Consider the following 12,694-nt stretch of genomic DNA (forward strand, 5'->3'; position numbering starts at 1 on the left):
TGATAATTCCTATCAGTCTACAAACAGGACTGAGTAACTCCCAGGGGCGGGGGACCCCCCCCTTTTCCCATGTCATTCTCCAGCTTCTACCTCATTTCTCTTCTCTGCTTCCCCAAAGAATTGTTGACACACTCAGTTTCCACTTCCCTGCTTCCTATTCTGTTTTTCTTCCCCCATGCTTACAAAGAATCGTTAATGACAGGAAAATTCTCATAAGAGAATGTAAAGTGAATATAGGCCAGATATAAAGCTGCATATTCTGTCTGATTCCAATTATTTATACATTAAAAATGAAGGAAAGAGCAAAATTCTAACGGTGGTCATTTGTGAATGTTGGGATTAGAGGTGATTTTTGTTTGCTTTGGATGCTTTTCTTTTTTCCTATTTTCTTCAGTGAACACATTTTACCTTTTTATAATCCAAAAAAGTAAAATATATATGAGAGAATAGAAGCCTCTCTTGAACTAAAAGTCTGTTGTGTCTCTGCCTAAGTAGAATATACATCTTCTTGTACTGCCAAATCGTCACAGCTTTTTTTCTTCTGTAATTATTTGTTAGAAGTTTAGGGAGACAATTTTTGTCATATCTTCTTGTGTATGCTTTCTCCTTTTTACCATCTTCCTTATTCTTTTAGTTTTCATTTTACTCAAAGATACATATGTACATAGTTAAATAATTCAAAGAGTTTCAGAAGCCTTACAAACAGAAGTCCTTGTATCTTTTTTTTTTGGTATTTTCCTTCACGTTTCTAAACCACATGCTTGTGGAACTATTTGCTGAATGTTTAGTTGTCAGTATTACTTATGGAAGTTGGAGATTTAGCTCATACACGTACACGTCATCTTCATTCCTCATCTTCCCAATGGAGCTGCTGTCTCACCTTTTGTGAGATTGTTAAGTGCTTGTATTATTATGACTATGAGGATGTTATTCACATTGAGCCAGTTAGTGTACTATGATACTATTTCCTACCTTGAAAAACTTCATTTTCTCTGGAATTAAACTTGTCTTTTTAGAAATTTTGCTTATTTTCTATGTGCTTATTGCTAATCCCCACACTCTTTGACAGAAATGAAAATCAGTATTTTCAAACAGACTTTTAAAATTTTATTTGTTTATTTATTTTTGGCTGTGCTGGATCTTAGTTGCTGTGTGGACTACTCTCTAGTTGCGGTGCAAGGGCTTCTCATTGTGGCTGCTTCTCTTGTTGCAGAGCAGGGGCTCTAGGACGCACAGGCTTCGGTAGTTGTGTCTCCTGGGCTCTAGAGCACTGGCTTAGTGGTTGTAGCACCTGGACTTACCTGCTCTATGGCATGTGGGATCCCTTCAGCCCAGGGATCAAAGCTGTATCCTCTGCAGGCAGATGCTTTACCACTGAGGGAAAGTGAAAGTGTTTAGTTGTTCAGTCATGTCCGACTCTTTGCGACCCCACGGACTGCAGCCCGCCAGGCTCCTTTGTCCATGGAATTCTCCAGGCAAGAATACTGAAGTGGGTAGCCATTCCATTCTACAGCCCGCCAGGCTCCTTTGTCCATGGAATTCTCCAGGCAAGAATACTGAAGTGGGTAGCCGTTCCATTCTACAGCCCTCAAGGCTCCTTCGTCCATGGAATTCTCCAGGCAAGAATACTGGAGTGGGTAGCCAGTCCCTTCTCCAGGGGATCTTCCCGTCCCAGGAATCAAACTTGAGCCTCCTGTATTGCAGGTGGATTCTTTATCATCTGAGCCACTGGGGAAGCCCCAAACAAAATATTTTTACTCACAATATTTTCCCTGAAGCCCTGCTTCCTCCTGCTCCTTTAACCATCATTCTAGAGATCCCTTTTGCCTCTCTTGTGGTTAGATCTCCTATTTCCTAAATCCTTTAAAATTTTTTTCTCCTTCTTTTGCTGCAATGCAGCTCATCCCTAAGTAGCTTCCTGAGAAATGGTGCATGGAAGGTAAAAATTTTAAGATTTTGTATTCTGAGAATGTCTTGATTTCTCACACGTTCGGAAGGCTGCATATAGAATACTAGGTAGCAAATCAGTTTCCCTTAGAATTTGAAAGCATTGCTCTGTTATATCCTAAGTTCCAGTGGGACTGGTGAAATGTTCATGCCATCCATTCCAGTTCTTTTCTCTCTGGGAGCACTGAGAATCCGCTTTTTGTCCTCATCGTTCTGAAAGTTCATGATGATGAGTGCTGGAGTCAAGCACTCTTTTTCATTTGCTATGCCCTACTTGTTGTGATCTTTTAATCTGAAATTCATATCCTTCAGTTCACTATGTTGTCTATTTCATCATATCCTCCTCCTTTGCTTTCTCTGCTCTTATTATTTTCTGCAAATCTTATTAGTAGATGTCAGACCTGAACTGATTCTCCAATCTCTTCTCTCCTACTACCATCTCTATCTTTTGTTCTGTTTTCTGGGAGTAATTTATCTCCCAGTTCCTCTATTGAATTTTTTGTGTTAAATTTTATCTCAAAATTTTAATCTCCAAGAGCTTATTAATGTTTTCAATAACTCATTCAACAAATATTTACGGAGAATCTAGCATATGCCAGGCATTCTTCTAGGTGACAGGGATCTAACAGTGAAGAAAGACAAAAACTGACGTTCTTAAGAGTCTATTTATACTCTACTTCTTTGAAAAACAACAACCACCCTATTGAGGTGTAGTTTACATGAAGTAAAAGGAACCTATTTACGTGTGGTAAAATTTGTCAAATTAATACACCCATGTAACCACCACAATCAGGATACAGAAAATTCTCACCACACCAGAAAGTTCCCTTGAGTCCCTTTGCACTTGGTCATCCCCTTATCCTGGTCTCAAGCATCCACCAATCTTCTTTATGACAATACAGATTAGACTTACCTCTTCTTGAGTTTCATATAAATGGAATTTTAAATTTCACTCTTTTGCACCTGGCTTCTCTCATGAAGAAAATGGTTTCAGACTTTTATATTGCTGTGTATCAGTCATTTCGTCTCACTGCTGGATAGTATTCCACTGCACCCCACAGATTTCTATCTATTCACTTTGTGATCGACACTGGGGTTTCTCCCAGTTTGAGATTAGGAAGAAAGTTGAAATAAACATTTGTACACAAGTTTCTGCATGGACACAGGTTTTCGTTTCTTTGGAATAAATATCTAGGAATGAAATTGCTGAATTGCATAGTTATATGTTGAAGTTTATAAGAAAATGCCAAACAGTTTTCCAAAGTGGTTGTACTATTTTACAGTTCCACCACCAGAGTTCCAATTATTCTACATTCTTTCCAGGAGTTGATATTTTTAGGCTTTTTCATTTTAATCATTTTAGAGGATGTATAGTAGTAACTTGTTGTATTTTAATTTGCATTTCCTTGGTGACTAATCTCATGTGTTTGTTAGCTTTTTGACGCTAAGGAACTTTGATGAAGGATTCATTCAAATCTTTTGTCTACTTAAAAATTTTTTAAACTGAGTTTATATTCTTGTTCTTGAGTTGTAAGAGTTCTTTACATGTATTGGATACAAGTCCTTTCTCATATAAATATATTTCAGATACTTTCTCCCAGTTTGCAGCTTAAATTTTTTTTCTTAACAGTCTGTTTCAAAAAACAAAAGTTTAAATCTTAATGGAGTCTAATTTATCCATTTTTTTTCTTCTATGATTTGTGTCTTTTGTGTCCTATGTAAGAAATTCTTACCATAGTCTTGAAGATTTTGTCCTGCTTTTCTTCTAGAAGTTCTATGAATTTAGCTTTTATGTTTGCGTCCATGGTTCACTTCAGGTTAACTTTTGTGTGTGGAGAAGGATTAGGGTGAAGTCCTTTAATTTCTCCATATGGATATTCACTCACTCCAGTGTCATTTTTTGAAAAGACAATCCATTGATCATTGAATTACATTGTCATCTTTTAAAACAAAACAAAACAAAAAAACAACTGATTACAGATGTGTGGGTTTATTTCTGGATTCTCTATTTTCTGTTGAGAATCAATACCACATCTTCTAGATTACTGTAGCTTTATGGATAAATGGACACTATACCCTCCATATACACTAAATCTTCTTTGTTTTCTTTTTCAAAATAGTTTTGCCAATTCTAGGTCCTTTGCAATTGTATTTAAATTTTAGAATTAGCCTGTCAATTTTTATCCAAAAGAAACTTGCTGAAATTTTGTTTGGGACTGCTTTGAATCTATAGATTAATGTGAGGAGAATTGATATTTCAATAACATTGAATTTTTATTCAATGAATATAGTGGATCTCTCCATTTCTTTAGGGGTCTTTTAAATTTTTTCTTAGCAATGTTTGTGGTTTTTATCAGACATGTGGTATTGAATTTATCCCTAAGTATTTCATTTTTTTATGCTATGCTATTGTAAAGGGTATTTTTAATTTTCAATTTCCATCTTTCAGTTTGTTTATCAGCCTTACATCTTGCATCCTTGCTACACTCACTTATTGGTTCTAATTGCTTCTTTCTAAAATGTTTAGGATTTTCTTCATATACAATAAACAAAAGCAGTTATACTGTATCTTTTCCTGTCTGTATGCCTCCTGTTTATTTTTCTGTGCCTGTTATAGCTTTGTACTGGCAAAGACCTCCTAATATTGAATAGAAGTAATGGAAGTGGGCATGTTTACCTTGATCTTGATTTTAAGGGAAAACACCTTTCATCTCTACCCATTTTTCTTAATAGCATCTGTTCTCATTTCATGCATCTTTCAAGGTTCTTTGCCTTTACTTGAGGATATCCGTTACAGTGTTGTTTGGTTACTTGGTTTAGATTTTCGATGCTCTTTGCCTTGTTTTTTATTCTGCCAAGTTTTTTGTTTGTGTTCTTTTGTTTTTCTTTTGTTTAGTTGTTCTGTTTGTTTTGCTTTTCTTTTTCATTTTATGACTTTCTCAAATGGACTTACATCTGAGGTACTCAGACTGCTGGTTAGTCCCCAATCCTTTCTTCCTGGATACTTGGCTGCCCAGCTAAAGGATACATTTTCTAGCCTCTTCCGTGACTAGATGAGGTCACGCAGCCAAGTTTCACCAATAAACTGAAATGGAATTTCTTTTTTTTTTAAATATGGAATGCTTCATGAATTTGCATGTCATCCTTGCACAGGGGCCATGCTAATCTTCTCTGTATCGTTCCAATTTTAGTATATATGCTGCCAAAGCGAGCACTGAAGTGGAATTTCTATGTGCTGCTTCTGCCTCGTATGCTTACAACAAAATTGCTGCCCTGATTTTCCTGTTTTCCTTCCTGCAAGCTGGAACACAGATGGCCCATGATCAAATGAAGACAATCTTTTAGGGGATGACAAACCAACGAAAGGAAACTGGGTCTGTGAATGACCTGTGGAACAAAGAGAAACTAAATTCTATCTTCTTTAGTCCACTGTATTTTGGGGTCTCCTTATAGCAAGTCAAACTCTGCCCTAACTGATATTCCAGCTAATACAAGCACTGAAAAGCTGGCTGGAAGCTTCACTGGTGTGAATGTCCAGGGGTGAGTTTCACTCCAAGACAGTGGCTCTCCAGATGTGGTTCAGATAACCTGGGGGTCCTTGAGGCCCTTTCAGGGGGTACTTAAAATCAAAATTATTTTCATGACAATACTAAATTATTATTTACCTTTTTCACTCTCGTTCTCTCCTGAGTGTCAGCAGAGTTTTCCAGAGGCTACATGACCTGTGATAGCATAACAGAATAAATGAAGAACCTCAGATTTGCAAAAATGTAAAACAATGCCACTCTTCTCACTAAATATTTTTACTTGAAAACTATAGTTATTTTTCATAAAAATACATTAACACATAGTTTATTGTTAGTTATTTTTAAATGAGTAAGTAAATATTCTCTATTTTTTTCATTTCAATCTTGAATATGTATCTTTTTTTAAATTGAAGTATAGTTGCTTTACAATGTTGTGTTAGTTTCAGGTGTATAGCCCAGGGATTAACATATACCTGAAAAAGTATATGCATATAAATAAGTAATATATATTTTTTCCAGATGCTTTTCCCTTGTAGGTTATTACAAAATATTGAGTTTAGTTCCCTGTGCTACATAGTAGGTGCTTGTTGGTTACCTATTTTATATATAGTAATATGTATATGTTAATCCCCAAACTCCTAATTTCTGCACCCCCCATCATCCATTTTTAAAAGCTCTTTGGAATACTTAATAATTTTGAAGAACACAGAAGTTCCTAAGATCAAAAAGTTTAAGAACCATTGCACAAGGATGACCTGCCAGGGTCCTTTCAGTGGGGATTTCCAACTGTCAGGATCTGTGGGGTTTTCTCCTGCTTAGAAACTTTCAGAGACCTCTCACTGCACTTAGAACATGGTGGGTAACTGTCCCAGTCCCATTCACTCATTATAGTTGGACCACACTGGGTTCCTTCAGGGCACCAAGGTCCAGCCTGCCTGGAGGTCTCTGCACTCTAGGGAAACGGCTTCACTGAGGCAACCCTGGCAACCTTACATGGCTCAACAGAGTCCACATCGGCAATGCTGGAACTTCAGCGAAATTTGTCTTGCAGAATACCATGTGATCCTCCTATGACAAAAGAGAGGCCAGTGAGGAGCTGCTACAAGGCTATTTTTTACTCATTTCCTTATCTACCAGGAAAGCTGTCAGGAAATAGTTTCTCCTAGCCTCTTGGTTCTGGTGAGATCTGAGACTTTCTGTCTCACCCACCCCACTACCCCCTTAGGGAGCGGGCTCTTCAGCAACAGGGCGTCCTAACCTCCCGCCCCATTTGTTTCTGTGATGCCTTACTCAAAGGTCATTAGGAGTTAGCATCTTTGGCTACTCTTCCTTTTGGTGTCTGTATAAGTAATAAACTGTCTGAATGTAAACAGGGCTCCTTGTCACTTTACCAGCCAAATCTCTCTGCCATGCCTTTCCTTGGGCTGGGCATGTCAATGTTATTCTCTCTTCCCATCCCACCCAACCTTTCACATCTAACTTCTTTATTTCTTGTTGTGAATGTTATTTCCTCATGGAGCCCTCCTTGACTAGCTCGCTCAAAACAGATGCACTGTATCAGACACCGTTGGTCGCAATTCCAACATCCATTCTCCCTTGCATCCTGTTCCTTGCTAACAAACAGCCTCATTTTGATTTCTTAGCATATTAGGCTCTCATGTGGTTGAAGAGAGGCCAGCCCTCCCCAGTCCCAGAGGCTGACTTTCTGGCTCATCAAATTCCAACACTGTAATGCCATTCCTTTGCCAGTGACTGTTCTGAAAGGGGCAGATGACACAGTTCTGCCCAGTAGCACATGGGTGGAAGTCTGTTTGTGTGCTTCTGAGAAACTTTACCTCACTCATCAAAGGGGGCCAAAAACATGACATGCCCTTTTCCTGCCTTCTGGCCTTTGGTTATTATTGTGTGAGAACATTAAACTTGAACCTTCTACAGTCATCTTGTGTCCTTGTGGGGACAAGCACAAGGATGAAAGTCAACACCTGAAGATGGCAAAGCTGAAAGATGGAAACATTCTGAGTCACTGAGGGCTTGGTGAGCCACTGAATTAACCAACACCACACCAGCTCTCCCCTGAGACTTGCTAGTTGATATATTTCTTTACTGTTTAAGTCAACCGAGTCCACTCTTCTGTTACTTGCAGTACTTCGTTACTGATGCATCATTGTCTTACTATTTCCTTCACGAAGCTAGTCAAAATTCCATATCATTTATTCCTTTGTGTACTTCTCTTTTGTCTGAATACACCACTCTCCCTTCATCCCATAATGTAAATTCCATGAGGACAGGAGCCTTCTCTGTCTTCTTCATCACTTATCTCCAGTGTCTAGCATGATGCAAGAGGCCTCCAATAACATGTGTCAAATGAATAAAGAAAGAGTTGTTTTTCTATAATTACTTGCTTTAGTTACCATCCTTCCAGTTATGGCACTGATCCTGGAAGTAGAATCAACCTCTGTTTGGATATTAATTACAGATTGCGCAGTCCCACAGCTTGGAATAGCACAGGCTATGGTTTAAGATATATCTGTCACTTGCCAGCCATGTGACAGTAACCAAGTTACCTTGCTTCTCTGAATCTCCACTTCTTCAGCCTTGTCTAACTCAATGAAACTATGAGTCATGCCGTGTGGGGCCACCCAAAATAGATGGGTCATGGTGGAGAGTTCTGACAAAACGTGGTCCACTGGAGAAGGGAATGGCAAACCACTTCAGTATTCTTGCCTTGAGAACCCCATGACCAGTATGAAAAGGCAGAAAGATAGGACACTGAAAGATGAACTTCCCAGGTCAGTAGGTACCCAATATGCTACTGGAGATCAGTGGAGAAATAACTCCAGAAAGAATGAAGTGATGGAGCCAAAGCAATAACAACACCCAGTTGTGGATGTGACTGGTGATGGAGGTAAAGTCTGATGCTATAAAGAGCAATACTGCATAGGAACCTGGAATGTTAGGTGCATGAATCAAGGCAAATTGGAAGTGGTCAAACAGGAGATGGCAAGAGTGAACACGGTTCCAAGAACAGCATCTTAGGAATCAGCAAACTAAAACAGACTAGAATGGGTGAATTTCACTCAGATGACCATTATATCTACTACTGTGGGCAAGAATCCCTTAGAAGAAATGGAGTAGCCATCATGATCAACAAATGAGTCTGAAATGCAGCACTTGGATGCAATCTCAAAAACAACGGAATGATCTCTGTTTGTTTCCAAGGCAAACCATTCAATATCACAGTAATCCAAGTCTATGCCCTGATCAGTAATGCTGAAGAAGCTGAAGTTGAACAGTTCTATGAAGACCTACAAGACCTTCTAGAACTAACAACCAAAAGAGATGTCCTTTTCATTATAGGGTATGGAATGCAAAAGTAGGAAGTCAAGAAATACCTGGAGTAACAGGCAAATTTGGCCTTGGAGTATGGAATGAAGCAAGACAAAGGCTAATAGAGTTTTTCCAAGAGAATGCACTGGTCATAGCAAACACCCTCTTTCAACAACACAAGACAAGACTCTACACGCGGACATCACCAGATGGTCAATACTGAAATCAGATTGATTATATTCTTTGCAGCCAAAGATGGAGAAGCTGTATACAGTCAGCAAAAACAAGACCGGAAGCTGACTGTGGCTCAGATCATGAACTCCTTATTGCCAAATTCAGACTTAAATTGAAGAAAGTAGGGAAAACCACTAGATCATTCAGGTATGACCTAAGTCAAATCCTTTATGATTATACAGTGGAAGTGAGAAATAGATTCAAGGGATTAGATCTGATAGACAGAGTGCCTGAAGAACTATGGATGGAGGTTTGTGACATTGTACAGGAGGCAGGGATCAAGACTGTCCCCAAGAAAAAGAAATGCAAAAAGGCAAAATGGTTGTCTGAGGAGACCTTACAAATAGCTGTGAAATGAAGAGAAGTGAAAGGCAAAGGAGAAAAGGAAAGATACACCCATTTGAATGCAGAGTTCCAAAGAATAGCAAGGAGAGATAAGAAAGCCTTCCTCAGTGATCAATACAAAGAAATAGAGGGAAACAATAGAATAGGAAAGACTAGAGATCTCTTCAAGAAACTTAGATACCAAGGGAACATTTCATGCAATGATGGGCACAATGAAGGACAGAAATGGTATGGACCTAACAGAAGCAGAAGACATTAAGAAAAGGTGGCAAGAATACACAGAACTATACAAAAAAGATCTTCATGACCCAGATAATCACGATGGTGTGATCACTCACCTAGAGCCAGACATCCTGAAATATGAAGTCAAGTGGGTCTTAGGAAGCATCACTGCAAACAAAGCTAGTGAAGGTGATGAAACTCCAGTTGAGCTATTTCAAATCCTAAAAGATGATGCTGTAAAAGTGTTTCACTCAAGTGCTCGCTTCGGCAGCACATATACTAAAATTGGAACGATACAGAGAAGATTAGCATGGCCCCTGCGCAAGGATGACACGCAAATTCGAGAAGCGTTCCATATTTTTCAATGTGGACGAGAACTAATTGCTGATGGTCCAATAAAGTTATTGAACTTCAAAAAAAAAAAAAGTGTTTCACTCAATATGCCAGCAAATTTGGAAAACTCAGCAGTGGCCACAGGACTGGAAAAGGTCAATTTTCATTCCAATCCCAAAGAAAGGTAATGCCAAGGAATGTTCAAACTATCACACAATTGCACTCATCTCACACACTAGCAAAGTAATGCTCAAAATTCTCCAAGTCAGGCTTCAACAGTATGTGAACCGTGAACTTCCAGATGTTCAAGCTGGATTTAGAAAAGGCAGAGGAACCAGAGATCAAACTGCCAACATCTGCTGGATCAAGAGAGTTCCAGAAAACATCTACTTCTGTTTCATTGATTATGCCAAAGCCTTTGACTGTGTGGATCCCAACAAACTGTGAAAAATTCTGAAAGAGACGGGAATACGAGACCACCTGACCTGCTTCTTGAGAAACCTGTATGCAGGTCAGGAAGGAACAGTTAGAACTGGACGTGAAATAACAGACTGGTTCCAAATGGGGAAAGGACTACGTCAAGGCTGTATATTGTCACCATGCTTATTTAACTTATATGCAGAGTACATCATGAGAAACACTGGGCTGGAGGAAGCACAAGCTGGAATCAAGATTGCTGGGAGAAATATCAATAACCTCAGATATGCAGATGACACCACCCTTATGACAGAAAGCGAAGAAGAACTAAAGAGCCTCGTGATGAAAGTGAAATAGGAGAGTGAAAATGTTGGCTTAAAAGTCAACATTCAGAAAACTAAGATCACAGCATCTGGTCTCATCACTTCATGGCAAATAGATGGGGAAACAGTGGAAACAGTGACAGATTTTATTATTTGGGCTCCAAAATCACTGCAGATGGTGACTGCAGCCATGAAATTAAAAGACGCTTGTTCCTCGGAAGAAAAGTTATGACCAACCTAGACAGCATATTAAAAGGCAGAGACATTACTTTGCCAACAAAGGCTCGTCTAGTCAAAGCTATGGTTTTTCCAGTAGTCATGTATGGATGTGAGAGTTGGACTATAAAGAAAGCTGAGTGCCAAAGAATTGATGCTTTTGAACTGTGGTGTTGGAGAAGACTCTTGAGAGTCCCTTGGACAGCAAGGAGATCCAACCAATCCATCCTAAAGGAAATCAGTCCTGAATATTCATTGGAAGGACTGATGCTGAAACTCCAGTCCTTTGGCCACCTGATGCAAAGAACCAATTCATTTGAAAAGACCCTGATGCTGGGAAAGATTGAAGGCGGCAAGAGAAGGGGACAACAAAGGATGAGATGGTTGGATGGCATCACCGACTCAATGGACATGAGTTTGAGTAAACTCCAGGAGCTGGTGATGGGCAGGGAGGCCTGGTGCGCTACAGACCATGGGGTGGCAAAGAGTTGGACACGACTGAGCAACTGAACTGAACTGAATTGAAATAAGACTGTATTTATGAAGCAAGTGGTTCACAGTCAGTGTTCAAGATGTATTTCTTCTTAACACCAATGTGCACACCTGGCTGGAAGAAGAGCTGAAGGGGAAATGACTTGTGTAGCAATAAATTGGATCCACCCCTGAAGCTGCTACCCCAAAGCTGCTCTTCCCTAATTTTTTAAAATACTAATTTATTTATTTTAATTAGAGGCTAATTACTTCACAACATTGTAGTGTTTTTTTGCCATACATTGACATGAATCAGCCATGGATGTACATGTGTCCCCCAACCTAAGCCCTCTTCCCACCTCCCTCCCCATCCCATTCCTCAGGGTTGTCCCAGTGCTCTGGCTTTGAGTGCCCTGTTTCATGTACTGAAGTTGGACTGGTCATCTATTTCACATATGGTAATATACATGTCCCACCCTCACCTTCTCCCACAGAGTCCAAAAGTCTGTTCTTTATATATGTGTCTCTTTTGCTGTCTCGCGTATAGGGTCATCATTACCATCTTTCTAAATTCCATATATATGCATTAATATACTGTATTGGTGTTTTTCTTTCTGACTTACTTCACTCTGTATAATAGGCTCGTTTCATCCACCTTATTAGAACTGATTAAAATGCATTCTTTTTAATAGCTGAGCAATATTCCATTGTGCGTATGTACCACAGCTTTCTTATCCATTCGTCTGCTGGTGGACATCTAGGTTGCTTCCATGTCCTAGCTGTTGTAAACATTGCTGCGATAAAAATTGGTGTACATGTGTCTCTTTCAATTCTAGTTTCCTCGGTGTGTATGCCCAGCAGTGAGATTGCTGGGTCATATGGCAGTTCTATTTCCAGCTTTTTAAGGAATCTCCACACTGCCCCAATGCTGCTCTTCCTTAATTTTTGCCTCAGCCCAATTAAATTCTTCCCAGATACCCCCCTCAGTATGATTATCCTTTATCCTTCCCATCTCTCCACCTACAACTAGCCCAGGTCCACACAGTGCCCTCATGTCACATGAGTTTTCCTGTTGCCTTTGCTTCCCAGGACACAGAGGGGAAGTGGAAACAGGGCTTAGACCTAGAAGAAATGTGATCCGGTCCAGTCTGGCTCTGACTAGATGAGTGACCCCAAACAAGTGATTTAACCTCTGAACTTTGACTTCTTTATCTGTAGAACATAAGGGGTTGTGATGATGCTCATGTGGGATGTTGTAGATACACAGACTTGAAAGTTATAAAACATACAAAAATTGGGTTTTTTTTGTTTTTTTTTTTTTCATATTTTCAG

The 12,694-nt window shown here is 39.4% G+C and overlaps 2 non-coding genes across 2 annotated transcripts; one reads left to right on the forward strand and one right to left on the reverse strand.

Annotated features, from left to right (window-relative positions):
• Positions 1-5,055: 5,055 nt before the first annotated feature.
• On the reverse strand, positions 5,056-5,162 carry LOC122695786. Its single transcript, XR_006341539.1, has one exon. It is a non-coding gene; the product is annotated as a U6 spliceosomal RNA (small nuclear RNA).
• Positions 5,163-9,857: 4,695 nt separating this feature from the next.
• On the forward strand, positions 9,858-9,964 carry LOC122695717. The gene has a single exon (XR_006341475.1). It is a non-coding gene; the product is annotated as a U6 spliceosomal RNA (small nuclear RNA).
• The last annotated feature ends 2,730 nt before the right edge of the window (positions 9,965-12,694 follow it).

Source organism: Cervus elaphus, chromosome 5 (assembly GCF_910594005.1).
Source record: "Cervus elaphus chromosome 5, mCerEla1.1, whole genome shotgun sequence".
Classification (NCBI taxonomy): domain Eukaryota; kingdom Metazoa; phylum Chordata; class Mammalia; order Artiodactyla; family Cervidae; genus Cervus; species Cervus elaphus.